Genomic DNA, 13,973 nt, shown 5'->3' with positions numbered 1-13,973 from the left:
CATCTAATAAAAGCCCAGCAACTGAAACAGCAGAATGACCAGAATAACCAGAGACCAGAATGACCATGGCCCCTCGCCCAGGCCAGCCCCGCACCCCAGCGGGGACCCCCACCCCGACTGGGGGCCCCCATCAGGGCAGGCCAGCCAGCCCCCACCCGTGCACCAGGCCTCTATCCTATACAATAGAAGGGTGATATGCAAATTGACCCTAACAGCGGAATGACCAGAACAATCGCTGGACCAGTCACTATGAGGTGCATTGACCACCTCTTGGTCCCTTTCCCCAGCCAGCAGGCTCCAATCGCCTGAAGGTGAATGGGGAAATGGGGGTGGGTGGCAGGGGATGTGGGCGGTGTCAGGCCAAGGCCCCCGCCCTGCCAGTCACCCCCCACACAGAGGGCGACCCATAGCGGAGGTGAGGCCAGTGAGCGGGCAGGAATAGCCAACCTCTCGGTTCCTTCCCCCGTCAGGCACTGATCACCTGATGGTGAATGGGGAACCGGTGGTGGTTGGCGGTGGGTGTCGGGGAAGATGGCCCTGATAGCAGGCCAGGCATAGGGACCATACCCGTGCATGAATTTTGTGCGCTGGGCTCTAGTGTATTCATAAAAGATGGAAGAAAGTAATTGATACAATTCATTTGGTGATGCTCAAAGGATCTTACAGGGTATGATCCTAGTCTATGCCCTATCCTATATAATAAAAGCCTTATATGCTAAGTGTCTGGTCGTCTGGTCAGCTGTTCAACCAATCAAAGCGTAATATGCTAATGATAGGCTAAGGCTGCTCAACCGCTTGCTATGATGTGCACTGTCCACCAGTGGGCAGACGCTCCAACTGGTAGGTTAGCTTGCTGCTGGGATCTGGCCAATCGGGACTGAGCGAGACGGGCTGGACATGCCTTGGTGCCCTCCCCTAGTCCCTCCCTGGCCCTGATCGTGCACCAGTGGGGTTCCTCAGCCTGACCTGCACCCTCTCACAATCCGAGACCCCTCCTGGGATGTCGGAGAGCTGGTTTTGGTCCAATCCTGCAGTCCAGGCTGAGGGACCCCACTGGTGGTCAGTACACATCACAAATTTGTGAACCAGGCCTCTAGTCTTTACAATATTTCCTGGTCAATTTGGTTCCAGGTGGGATGTGAACTGGCTAAAACCTCTGTCCTAGATGTCCCATAGATGATTTTCTGGCCAATTTATCCCTACCGTGGATGGGTTATTTCAGGGAAGATTTCCACAAGCATTTATTTGGGCTTTAAAGGGTGCTATCTAGTGACCATCTTGGATTTGCTAGATTTTTATCCTCATGGATCTTATAACCTGATCATTCCCAGTGATTATTTTCAGAACTTGGGTGTCCAGATTTTGTGAATCTATGATATAATCTTTGAACTTCTACATGATTTATTGTTGGTATCTTTGTTTTGATGTTTTAGATGATGTCCTTTAATCAGAGAAATCTATTTACCATGATGATCTGTTAATGTATTCCTAAAATATATGTAAAGTATTTGCAGGGGCTGACAAGCAACCCCTGAATGATGGATGAACAGATTACTCTGACACAGCTTCACTGTGAAAGAGGGCTAAGGGGCTTGCCTGGCTTAAGGGTCTAAGCAGCCTCGATTGCCTACCTCGTTAGGCTTTTATTGCAGTTTCTATCTTTAGATACAATCAGTAGTGTGAGTAATCTTGGGAGGACACATGTGGTTACATTGTCCTCTAGGCAAGGGCATCCAGGGATTAAGCATAAGGATTCCAGTAAACACCCATATGCACAGACTTGTTTGGAAAGGTCAAGGAATAATTAGGGGCACCACCTTCGACACTCCCCTAAGTCTCCCCTAAGTCAGAATTCCAATAAACAGAGCAGGTGGCCTTCCACACACTTCCCTTTTATCAGAATGTCCTCCTTACAAACTTTCCAACCAAGTCTCCTGTGCTCCCCAACAAGTATTTATATAATGATTACAGTATAGTATATTAATTTCTGTAATACCTCTTCTACTGTTAGTCTGTAGCTTTTTGACAGCAATTATTTTAGCATGAAGATATAAAGTAATTGATGTATTTGTTATTAAATTTTAAAGGGTACCTTAGAAGTTGGTGTTTTAAAAAGTGAATTATTCTAAAAGCTTAACAATCTTAATATCTCTATGTTTTTATATATATGTATATGCTTATATATACCAGAGGCCCAGTGCACGAATTTGTGCATGGGTGGGGGGTCGTTTGGGGTGGCCTGCAGGAGTCAGGCCCCAGCTCATGCCACCAGACTTACAGCTGCAGCTTGTGCCCCCAGCCTCCCAGCCCCTCAGCCCTGCCTGGCACCCCACTGTGGCCTAACACTGCTGCCTCACCTGCACCACCATCCCACCTGCAGGGCGATCGAGCGGGGCCAGGCCCCCAGCCCCCCACTGACGCTGCTGGTTGCCATCTGCGGGGTGATCGGTGGGGCAATTGGGTCCCTGCTCACATCCGCCTTGGCCTGGCACCACACACTCACCTGCTCCACCATCCTGCTGTGGTCCTGCTCTTATTGGGGCCCATCAGGGCCCATCGGGTCCGGCAGGGCCTCCACTTCCACCTGCTGCCAGCACCACATCACCGATGCCTGCCATATTCTGCACCACCCCCTGGTGGTCAGCACACGTCATAGCAAGCAGTTGAACTCCTGGTTGAACAATTTGCATATTAGACTTTTATTATATAGGAGATATATCTACGTATATATATATTTTTGAGGTCCAGGGCACAAAAATTTGTGCACTCGGGGGGTGGGGGAGTCCCTCAGCCCGGCCTGCGCCCATTCACAGTCCAGGACCCCTTGGGGGATGTCCACCTGTCAAGTTAGGCCCACTCCCCAGGGAATCAGGCCTAAGCTTGCAGTCAGACATCCTTCTGGCAGCCAGGGAGCCCTCGGGGGATGTCCGACTAAAGGCTTAGGCCCCCAAGGGATCGGGTCTAAACCGTTAATTAGACATGCTTAGTGCTGCCACGGAGGTGGGAGAGGCTCCTGCCACCACCACTGTGCTGGCCAGCCATGAGCCAGCTCTGGCTGAGTGGCACTCCCCATATGGTAGTGCACTGACCACCAGGGGGCAGCTTCTGCATTAAGCGTCTGCCCCTGGTGGCCAGTGTGCATCATAGCAACCGGTCATTCTGCCATTCAGTCAATGTGCATATTAGCCTTTTATTATTATTACTAGGGGCCCGGTGCACGAAATTCGTGCACTGGGTGTGTGTGCGGGGGGGAGTGTCCCTCAGCCCAGCCTGCCCCCTCTCACATACTGGGAGCCCTCAGGTGTTGACCCCCATCACCCTCCAATCGCAGGATCGGCCCCTTGCCCAGGCCTGACGTCTCTGACAGAGGTGTCAGGCTTGGACAGGGGACCCCCATCTCCCCCCGATCACTGGCTCTGGCCCCCGCCCAGGCCTGAGGCCTCTGGCCCAGGAATCATACCTGGGCAGGGAACCCCCATCTCCCTCTGATCGCTGGCTCCACCCCCCGCCCAAGCCTGACGCCTCTGACCCAGGCTTCAGGCCTGGGCAAGGGGACCATCATATCCCCCCAATCCCCGGCTCAGCCCCCCACCCAGGCCTGATGCCTCGGCCAGAGGAGTTGACCCTCATCACCCTCCGATCACCAATCACCGGATCGGCCCCTTGACCAGGCCTGAGGCCTCTGGCCTAGGCGTCCGGCCCGGGCAGCGGGGACCCGCAGTGGCAGCGGCCCCGTGATCGTGGGCTCCGCTTTAGGCCCAGGCAAGGGACCCCTAGCTCCCGGGACTGCCAGCTTCGACCGTGCCCAGCTCCCATCGCTGGCTCCACCCCTACTTCCTGCTATCACTGGCCAGGGCGGAAAAGGCGCCTGATTCTTTGATCATGGCTGGGGGGCAGGGCAAAGGCGGCCCCAGGGCCGCCTTTGCCCTGCCCCCCAGCTCTTAGCCCCCCCCTGGGTTTCCGATCACTGTCAGTGGCAGGGGGCTTCTTCCTGCTTTCCCTTTCACCTCCCTGCATTGTGCCTACATATGCAAATTAACCGCCATCTTGTTGGCAGTTAACTGCCAATCATAGTTGGCAGTTAACTGCCAATCATAGTTGGCAGTTAATTTGCATATAGCCCTGATTAGCCAATGAAAAGGGTATCGTCGTACACCAATTACCATTTTTCTCTTTTATTAGATAGGATATAGGATGTCCCTATTTCCCCCCTTTTGCCCCCTCTACCCAGCTCTTGCCCCCCACTTCTCTCTGGCCATCACCATACTGTTGTCTGTGTCCATGGGTTGTGCATATATTTTCTTTGGCTAATCCCTTCTTTAAATTCACTTCTTTAAATTTTTATTTTCAGATAAGTGCTTATAACTGCACTATTATATATTTTCTATTATATCATTTAGAATTAAGATATTTTTTAATTGAACCCTTGTAAACGTTAGCACAATTTAATAAATTATGCTAGAAGCAATTAGGAGATTTTTCATGTAATGCAGATACACTTCAATTAATATTTTATTTTTATTTTTTTAATATTTTAATTTGAAATAATCTCATATATGTAAAAAACAACTATAAAATAAAACAGCATATTATATGTACTCTTCACCTAATTTCTTAGGTGTTAATAATTTAAACATAACCATTATACAACTAACAAAATTTGGAATATATTTTTCTTATAATCTTTTTAATGTTATTTAATCCATTTACTTTGTTTTTGTTAATCTTCACCCAAGGATATTTTTCCATTGAATGTTAGAGAGAGTGAAGGGAAAGGGAGAGACACATTAATCAGTTGCCTCCTGCACATGCTCTGATAGGGACTGGGGATCAAGCCAGCAACTGAGGTACATACCCTTGACTGGAATCGAACCTGGGACCCTTCAGTCCATGGGCTAATGCTCTATCCACTGAGCAAAACAGGCTGCAGCTTAATTCATTTACTGTTAATCTATATGTGTCTTTATATTTAAAGTGGGTTTTGTTTTTGATTCACCCTCATAATCTGTCTTGGCTTCTGGGACTTCTGGGGCGGGCCTTCCTTGCCGCCGGGGCCCTGCCAATTGGGTCTCGGGCGGCAAGGCGGGGCCGGATCTGCCCTGGATGGCAGCGCGCTGGTGGCTCATGCTGTCCCGCCCTGCCTGCAGTATGCAAATTAGCCATCATCTTTGTTGGCGGTTAATTTGCATATCACACTGATTAGCCAATGGGAGGCGTAGCGAAGGTACGGTCAATTGCCATGTCTGTCTATTATTAGATAGGAGGATATATGTATGTATATATATATATAAATATATATATAAACATATTACAATTTTTTATGCTAACAATCTAATATGCCCTGGAGAGGATCATCATTCAGTCATTCAAACAATTTTGCTTTTGGCAAAAAATTGGATTTTATATGAGACAGGACTATTATTTATATATCAAGCCTGATATTTTTCATATTTTTAATATAAAAACTATCAACAAACAATATTGAGTTAGTATTTGGTATTATAGTGTAAAAAATTCTTTTCTGATCATGGATATCTTGAGTTACAGAAATATAAGTATGGGATTCTCCTTCATAGGGTTATGAAGTTGCTGAATCAAGTGTGCTGCACTAGTATTTCTTTTTTTTCCCTTTTTTTTAAATTGACTTTTTAGAGAGACAGAGACAGAAAGAGAGAAAAATATGAATTTGTTGTTCCACTTATTTATGCATTCATAGGTTGTTTCTTATATGTGCCCTGACGGGGATAGGACCCCAAACCCAAACCTTGGCATACTGGGACGATGCTTTAACCAATTGAGCTACATGGCCAGAATGCTGCACTAGCATCTCATTGTATGAGAAGAGAGTGATAATTAATCAATAAGTTTAAAATATTGAGTGGTTTCTGCTAGCAATAGTGTTTTAGTTCATGTGCCAACATTAGATTAAAAGGCCTAGTATGACAACTGAGGCTATTACAACTTCTTTGACACCTGTAATTGCTCTGAAACAAAGAAGCTTATTTATTCCTCTTCTTATTTAAGGGATAGGTTTTATAGATAATGTTTTTTAATGAGTTAAAATACCTAAAGCATAGTCTATCATTTTCACATATATACAAAAAGATTTATGTAATTAAGGAAAAAAATCAATCTGTAATCTATGGGCTCTGCTCCAAGTTAGTCTGACTATGTCTGTTGAATCTTTCATCTATAAGAATTCTGCAACCATTACTTTTTTTTGTACTTTCTTGAATTATAGTGTATACATTCTGATTTCTAGATGAACTATAATGTGATCATATACAAGAGCTGCAGTATATTTTTGTCTAAAAGTAGATCTTATTACATTTTTTAAAAATATATTTTATTGCTTTTTTTACAGAGAAGAAGGGAGAGAGATAGAGAGTTAGAAACATCTATGAGAGAGAAACATTGATCAACTGCCTCCTGCACACCCGCTACTGGGGATGTGCCGGCAACCAAGGTACGTGTCCTTGACCAGAATCGAACTTGGGACCTTTCAGTCCGCAGGCTGATGCTCTATCCACTGAGCCAAACCAGTTAGGGCACATTTTTAGATGTTTGGGTTAGAGATCTCCAAGACCACTCCAGGTACAATGATTCAATAAGAGGACTCAAGGGATTTAGCATACAGTTGCATTCATGGATAAGGACTATAGACAATATAGAACAAAATCAGCAAGGGGAAAAGGCATCTGGGCATAGTCTGAGGGAAACTAGACACAAACTTCCAAGGGTCCTCTCCCAGTGAGTCACACGGGACATGCTTTTTTCCTCTATCACTGAGTTGTGACAACATGTGTGAAATATTGCCAATCTTGGAAGATCAAGACTCAGTGCCCAGGGTTTCTACTGGGGACTAATCACATAGGTACAAGCTGCCTAAATTCTAGACTCCCAGGAGGAAAAGCAAGTGTTCACCAAAAGCTATAGTTTCTATAAACAGTTTAGTGAGGCACTCTTATCAGTTATTGTTGGGAACCTCCCAAAATCTAAGTTCCAGAGGCCAGCCAAGTGCTAACCTTACAAACCAACCAGCCAAGAATAACAGTTCAAACCTGCTATGTTGATTGTGTTCTGAATAATATTGTATCATAGAGAAAGAATATTCCTATGATAATGATAGCAAAATATCAGTTACAGCCCTGGCCAGGTAGCTCAGTTGATTAGAGCGTCATCTCAATACACCAAGGTTGCAGATTCGATTTGCAGTCAGGGCACATACAAGAAGCAATCAATGCATGCATAAATAAGTAGAACAACAAATCAATGTCTCTCTCTCTCTCAAATCAATTCTAAAAATTTAGATATTGAATATTTGTATACACACACACACACACACACACACACACACACATATATGTATGTTACAGTTGAGACATTGAGTTGTTAGAAAACTTGAGTGGTTCTATTAAGCCAAGTTAAATAAAGTTTATTTCTTCTCAAGTCTGACACAATTACTGTATATATTCAAATTTGTCTTGTCTTTTTTTTCAATCTGACGCTGTCATTTTTACTGTAACACAACCCTTTTTCCTGTTTTGTTTTGTTTTTAAATATGTTTTATTGATTTTTCACAGAGAGGAAGGGAAGGGGATAGAGAGTTAGAAACATCGACAAGAGAGAAACATCGATCAGCTGCCTCTTGCATACCCCCGACTGGGGATGTGCCCGCAACCAAGGCACATGCCCTTGGCCGGAATCGAACCCGGGACCGTACAGCCCGCAGGGCGACGCTCTATCCACTGAGCCAAACCGGTCAGTGATGTTTTTTTTTTCTTTTTAAAAAAAATGTTTTTATTGATTTCAGAGAGGAATGGAGAGAGTGAGAGAGATAGAAACATCAATGATGAGAGAGAATCATTGATCAGCTGCCTCCTGCATGCCCCCTACTGGAGATTGAGCCCACAACTGGTCATGTACCCCTGACCAGAATTGAACCTGGGACCCTTCAGTCCATGGGCTGACGCTCTATTCACTGAGCCAAACCAGTTAGGGCTTTTTTGTCTTTTTTAGAAAGCATCCTTCAATATGGATTTTTCTGATTCTTTCCCCATGGATAGATTCAGGTTCTGAATTTTGGCCAGCACACCATAGAAGTGATATTGTTTCCCCAGTGAATCACATCCCAGAATCTCAGTGATAACAGTTTGTACCAGTTTGGGGGATTTTCATAGATGTTTCCACTGTAAAGTTATCATTTCTCTCTTCTTGTTTAACTAGAGGCCCGGTGCACAAAAATTTGTGCACTCGGGGGGGAGGGGGGTCCCTCAGTCCGGCCTGTGCCCTCTAGCAGTCTGGGACCCCTCGGGAGATAACGACCTGCTGGCTTAGGCCTGCTCCTGGGTGGCAGAGGGCAGGCCCAATCCCTCGGTGCAGCCCCTGGTCGGGCTCAGAGCAGGGTCAATTGGGGAGTTGGGGCACCGCCCCGTCATACAGAGAGCAGGGCGGATTGGGAGGTTGTGATGCCACCCTCAGTCACACTCAGGGTAGGGCCGATTGGGGGGTTGGGGCACCGCCCTCTGTCACACTCAAGGCAGGATTGATGGGGAGGTTGAGGTGCCACCCCCTGTCATGCACAGAGCAGGGCCAATCAGGGGGTTGGGGCACTGCCCCCTGTCACGCACACAGCAGGGCCCATCAGGGGCTTGTGGAGCTCCCCCCTGCCACACACAGAGCAGGGCCGATCAGGGGGTTGAGGAGCTCCCCCCTGTCACTCAGAGAGTAGGGCCGATAGGGGAGTTGGGCCACCGTCCCCTGTCACACACAGAGCAGGGCGGATCAGCAGGTTGGGGCGCCGCCCTCTATCACCCACAGAGCAGGGCCTGTGGGGGGGCGGGGGGGAGCGTTGGGCCACCGCCCTCTAACACCCACAGAGCAGGGCCGATCAGGGGGTTGGGGCACCGCCACTCTCACACTCAGGGCAGGGCCGATGGGGAGGTTATGGCTCTACCCCGTCACACACAGAACAGGGCCCGTGGGGGGGAGGGGCTTGGGTGCCGCCCCCTGTCACACACAGAGCCGCAGGGCGATCAGGGGGTTTGGGCACTGCCCCCTGTCACGCTGATCCCGGTGCTGGGAGGCCTCGCGGCTCCGCTGATCCCGGTGCTGGGAGCATATTACCCTTTTACTATATAGGGTAGAGGCCTGGTGCACGTGTGGGGGCTGGCTGGTTTGCCCTGAAGGGTGTCCTGGATCAGGGTGGGGGTCCCCACTGGGGTGCCTGGCCAGCCTGGGTGAGGGGATGATGGCTGTTTGCAGCTGGTAACACATCCTTCAGGGTGGGGGTCCCCACTGGGGTGCCTGGCCAGTCTGGGTGAGGGGCTGAGGGCTGTTTTCAGGCTGGGGGTGACTGAAGCTCCCAACCGCTCCTTTTTTCCTTTTTTTTTTTTTTTTATCCTGGGCCAGCTTTAGCTTGAGGCTTGGCTCCAGCTCTTAGGCCTCCGCTGCTGAAAGTAGGTTTCTGGCCTTTGCATACAATATTGCGAATCTGCTGGCTGAAGTCCGGCGGTATTCATTACAATGTTTGAAACTGCAGGCTCAGAGGCCTGCAGCCGCAGGAGGGGAACGTTGGTTTCCTCCGTCACTGAGGCAAGCAAGCCTCATGTTAGTTTCAAGCTGCCTGGCTGTCGGTTGCCATCTTGGCTGACAGTTAATTTGCATATCTCGCTGATTAGCCAATGAAAAGGGTAGCGGTCGTACGCCAATTACCATGTTTCTCTTTTATTAGTGTAGATAAGTATCTTACGGGGAGGTAATATATTTTGAGACTGTGCTCCCCATCAGACTTTTGTTCAGTGGTTTTTCCACCTACTGACTTAGCACTGACTGATTTCTTGAAGCAATTATTACTATCATGGTTGCAAAATGGTGATTTCCTAACTCTATCTTTTCTTTTACTCATTTATATGCTTAGTACCAATACAGGTTCATGGATTTTCTTTTACTCAATGATTTATAATCCAATCTTCCAGATTCAGTCAGTGAAAGCCCTCCAAACTGGCTCCTGAGTCCTTTTAATGTGTTCCCATCATTTTTAAGCACTTGCTTGCTTTCTGGAACAAAAATATATTATAGGCTTTTCTTATACTTTCTCAGCCCCAGCCCTGGAATTAGTAATTTCTCTAAGCAAGTCTGGTTCCTTTTAGTAAAACTTTCCCTCCTCATTAAATATATTTTGAATATCACTATATATTATTACAGAGATAGCTGCATAGTATTATTCAGTATAGATGTACCACAATCTATTTAACATGTCCTCATTAATTGTTTCTAATCTTCTTCTTCTTCTTCTTTTTTTTTTTTTTTACAAATTCTACACTGAACAAAAGTCTTGTCAAAATAATATAAATGGAGCTTTCAAATGGAGCTGCCAAGAGTGCGGGTACGGGCTAGAAGGGGTCAATGGGGAAGAAACGGGAACATAGGTAATACTTTCAACAATAAAGATTTAAAAATAGAATAAAATAAAGTGGAGTTGCCAGAGGAATTGCCCTCATGTCCTTTGTCTCAAATGTTAAAACAGGGCAAAATAACCTTTGGGCTGGGCCTACGGCAACATTGCGATTCAAAGAACTGTTTGCAACGATAACAAGAAAGCAGTTATGACAACTGGACAGATGACTACCAGACTGAAAATTAAAATTATCTTTTAGAATTAGTGTCACTATATTATGTCAGCTGCTCCAGTAGAAATGCCTTTCTTCTATTGATGTAATTGTTCCCCTTCCCTTTCTCATAAATACCCTTTGCCTCTGTCTCCTAAGGGAACATTATATGGGCTTCTGCCTGAATTAATGATTCCTGAGCAAATGCTTGTTTGATTCTCACTCTGAAAGGCTTCTATATTTTTATTTATTTTTTATTTTAAAAAATATTTTTATTTATTTCAAAGAGTGAGGAAGAGGGAGAGATGCCGTAGACCAATTCCAGCGTGCCATAATTTCAAGAGTTTCATCAAAAGGTTGATGAGACTTGGGGAGTCAACAGGGTTGAGTCACACATGTATCACCTGTTTCCCCAAACCTGAAAAGGGATTATTGCTTGCTGCCAGACAGCTAAAAGGCATCGTTATCTACATGTTATTGCCTCCTACTGGCCAAACACCTGAACAGCCGTAGGCTAATTCCCCCATTCTGACAATGGACTCTGTACCCTTTGAAACCTTACCCTTTGAAGTGTATTATCTCCACCTTGCCTTAGGACAAATTGTGTTAATAAAAGCAAGGGTCCTAGACAAGGAGGGAGTCTTCAGCTCCTTTAGCTGAAGGTCCTCTGACCCCCAATGACTTACAAAATTATATCTCGTCTCTGGATTCTTCACTAGTCTCTGGATTCCTATGTCATCTACGCACAGCCCCTTCTCCAGATTCCCGAACCCTTCTTGATGCTGGAACAAGAACCCTGGCAGAGAGAGAGAGATAGAAACATCAATGAGAGAGAATCATTGATCAGCTGCCTCCTGCACACCCCCTACTGGGGATTGATCAATAAAAATAGGACATTTAATCCTGCCCATGAGTAGGCATGGTGATGAATTCAAACTGGACTAATTTTCTAAATTTGTGATTACATTATTTTTCCACAAAGTCCTTAAGCATAATAATGAGTCACTTTCCCTTTTGGCTCCTCAAGGCTGTCAGTTTAAATTATGTTTCTAGGTGCGCACCCTCCTGGCAGGACACCCCTGCCTTTCCTTTTTCCTTTCCTCCCCCAACTTCTCCCCCCGCCCCTCCCTGCCCCCGGCAGTTAAAAGAAAAAGGAAAAATAAAAATAAATTGTGTTTCTAGTTCCTGAGCTTCTAAAATATTTTGTTTTCTCTCCATGTTTTGAGATGTAAACAAAGGATTTCTGCTATACATAAGTGGGTTCTTTCAAAAATTGATATTTGTATTCCAATTACAAATAAAAGTAATAGTTAAGAGCTATCCAATGTTAAAGAAAATTTGTACCTTGAACACAGTAGGAATCTCAAACTTTGGAACTGAAAAGACTCACTCAGGGTGCATACCAAAATTTCAGATTGCTGGGCTTGCCCTGGAACTTCTGGTTCAGTAGATCTGACAGGTATGGCCCAGATATTTGCATATAAAGGTCCCTTGTGAATCAATGTGATGCAAAGATACAGGAACCAAACTTTCAGAAATATAATATTGCCCTTGTGTGGTTCAGTTGGTTGGGCATCGTCCTGGTTCAGTTCGTAGGTTGTGGTATCAATCCCTGGTAGGGGGCGTGCAGGAGGCTTGAGAGTGTTCCTCTCACATTGATGTTTCTCTTTTTCCCTCTCCCTTCCTCTCTCTCTGTAAAAAAAAGAGAGAAATGTAATATTAAATTATTGCTGATTGGCTATATTTTTATGCAGACATTTAAAAATTTAACATACAGTCTGTAATCCTCACCTGAGGAGTGAGGATATTTTTTCCATCGATTTTTATTAAAATATTTTATTGATTTTTTTTTTTTTTTTTTTTTTTTTACAGAGAGGAAGGGAGAGGGATAGAGAGTTAGAAACATCGATAAGAGAGAAACATCAATTCAGCTGCCTCCTGCATGCCTCCTACTGGGGATGTGCCCGCAACCTAGGTACATGCCCTTGACTGGAATTTAACCTGGGACCCTTCAGTCCGCAGGCCGATGCTCTATCCGGGATAGAGCCTGCAACCAAAGCACGTGCCCTGACCAGAATCGAACCCAAGACCCTTCAGTCCATGGGCCAACGCTCTAACCACTGAGCAAAACAGGCCAGTGCTAATTGCCATTTATTGAATTTTGATATTGGTGTATTTCTTCTCATTTTACTGATGAAGACATGGTGAAGCTAAGTATTTTTCTGAAAGATCTCAAGTTTCACAGTGGCAGAATCAGTATTTGACTTCTCATCTATCTGACTTCAAAGCTGGGTTCATTACATTAACATTAGTAATTTGGATTACAGATGGATACTTTATTTTATTGAATGAATAACTATAGGATTCCTTTAAGTAGTGCGCTTCCATTGGACTCTTTCTATATATATACTTTTTTTATTCATTTCAGAGAGGAAGAGAGAGAGATAGAAATATCAATGACGAGAAAGAATCATTGGTTGACTGCCTCCTGTATGCCCCACACTGGGGATTAAGCCCACAACCCGACCAGGAATCAAAATTGTGACCTTCTAGTTCATAGGTCGACACTCCACCACTGAGCTATGCCAGCTGGGCTCCATTGGACTCTTTTTTTTTTTTTTAAGTGTATTTTTATTGATTTTTCAGAGAGGAAGGGAAAGAGAGAGAGAGATAGAAACATCAGTGATGAGAGAGAATCATCGATCGGCTGCCTCCTACATGCTCCCTACTGGGGATCGAACCCACAACCCGGGCATGTGCCCTTGACTGGAATTGAATTCGGGACCCTTCAGTCCGCAGTCCATTGCTCTATCCACTGAGCCAAACCGGCCAGGGCTCCATTGGACTCTTTATATTGAATTTTCTTGCAATGTTCAAGAGTAGATCTACCATTAAAACTATACTACCATACTGCTTTATGCAGAGTAGAGCTTGTTAAATGGTGATACATAAATGTAGCTTAAATAGATTAGTTTTGGAATTCCACATGACTACATTAAAGTTCTCTACTCTTTAAGATTCACATGCTTATTTGTAAATCTTGGAAAAGTAATTTTTCACCTTAAACCACTGTAAGGAGTAAAGGAGATAATGTATATAAAGCATCTAGCACTCAATAAAAAGTAGTTTTAAAAAGAACAATGTTATAATCCTGAAATGCTACATTTAGGGTATAAATTGGGATTCTAGGTAGATACTGGGTAGACAGATCCAAGAATTATTAGATAGGAAGAATCATTAGGACCACTCAGGGCAAGTAGGAGAAAGTAGTCATTTAGAGGCAAAAGGTTATAGACTTGATATTTGCTGTGTGATATTTGATATGTGGTTAAAGACAAGAATGGTTAAGTTAGAAAGCAGTAT

This window comes from Myotis daubentonii, chromosome 7 (genome assembly GCF_963259705.1).
Source record: "Myotis daubentonii chromosome 7, mMyoDau2.1, whole genome shotgun sequence".
NCBI lineage: Eukaryota > Metazoa > Chordata > Mammalia > Chiroptera > Vespertilionidae > Myotis > Myotis daubentonii.
Note: the sequence above shows the minus strand (reverse complement) of the source record.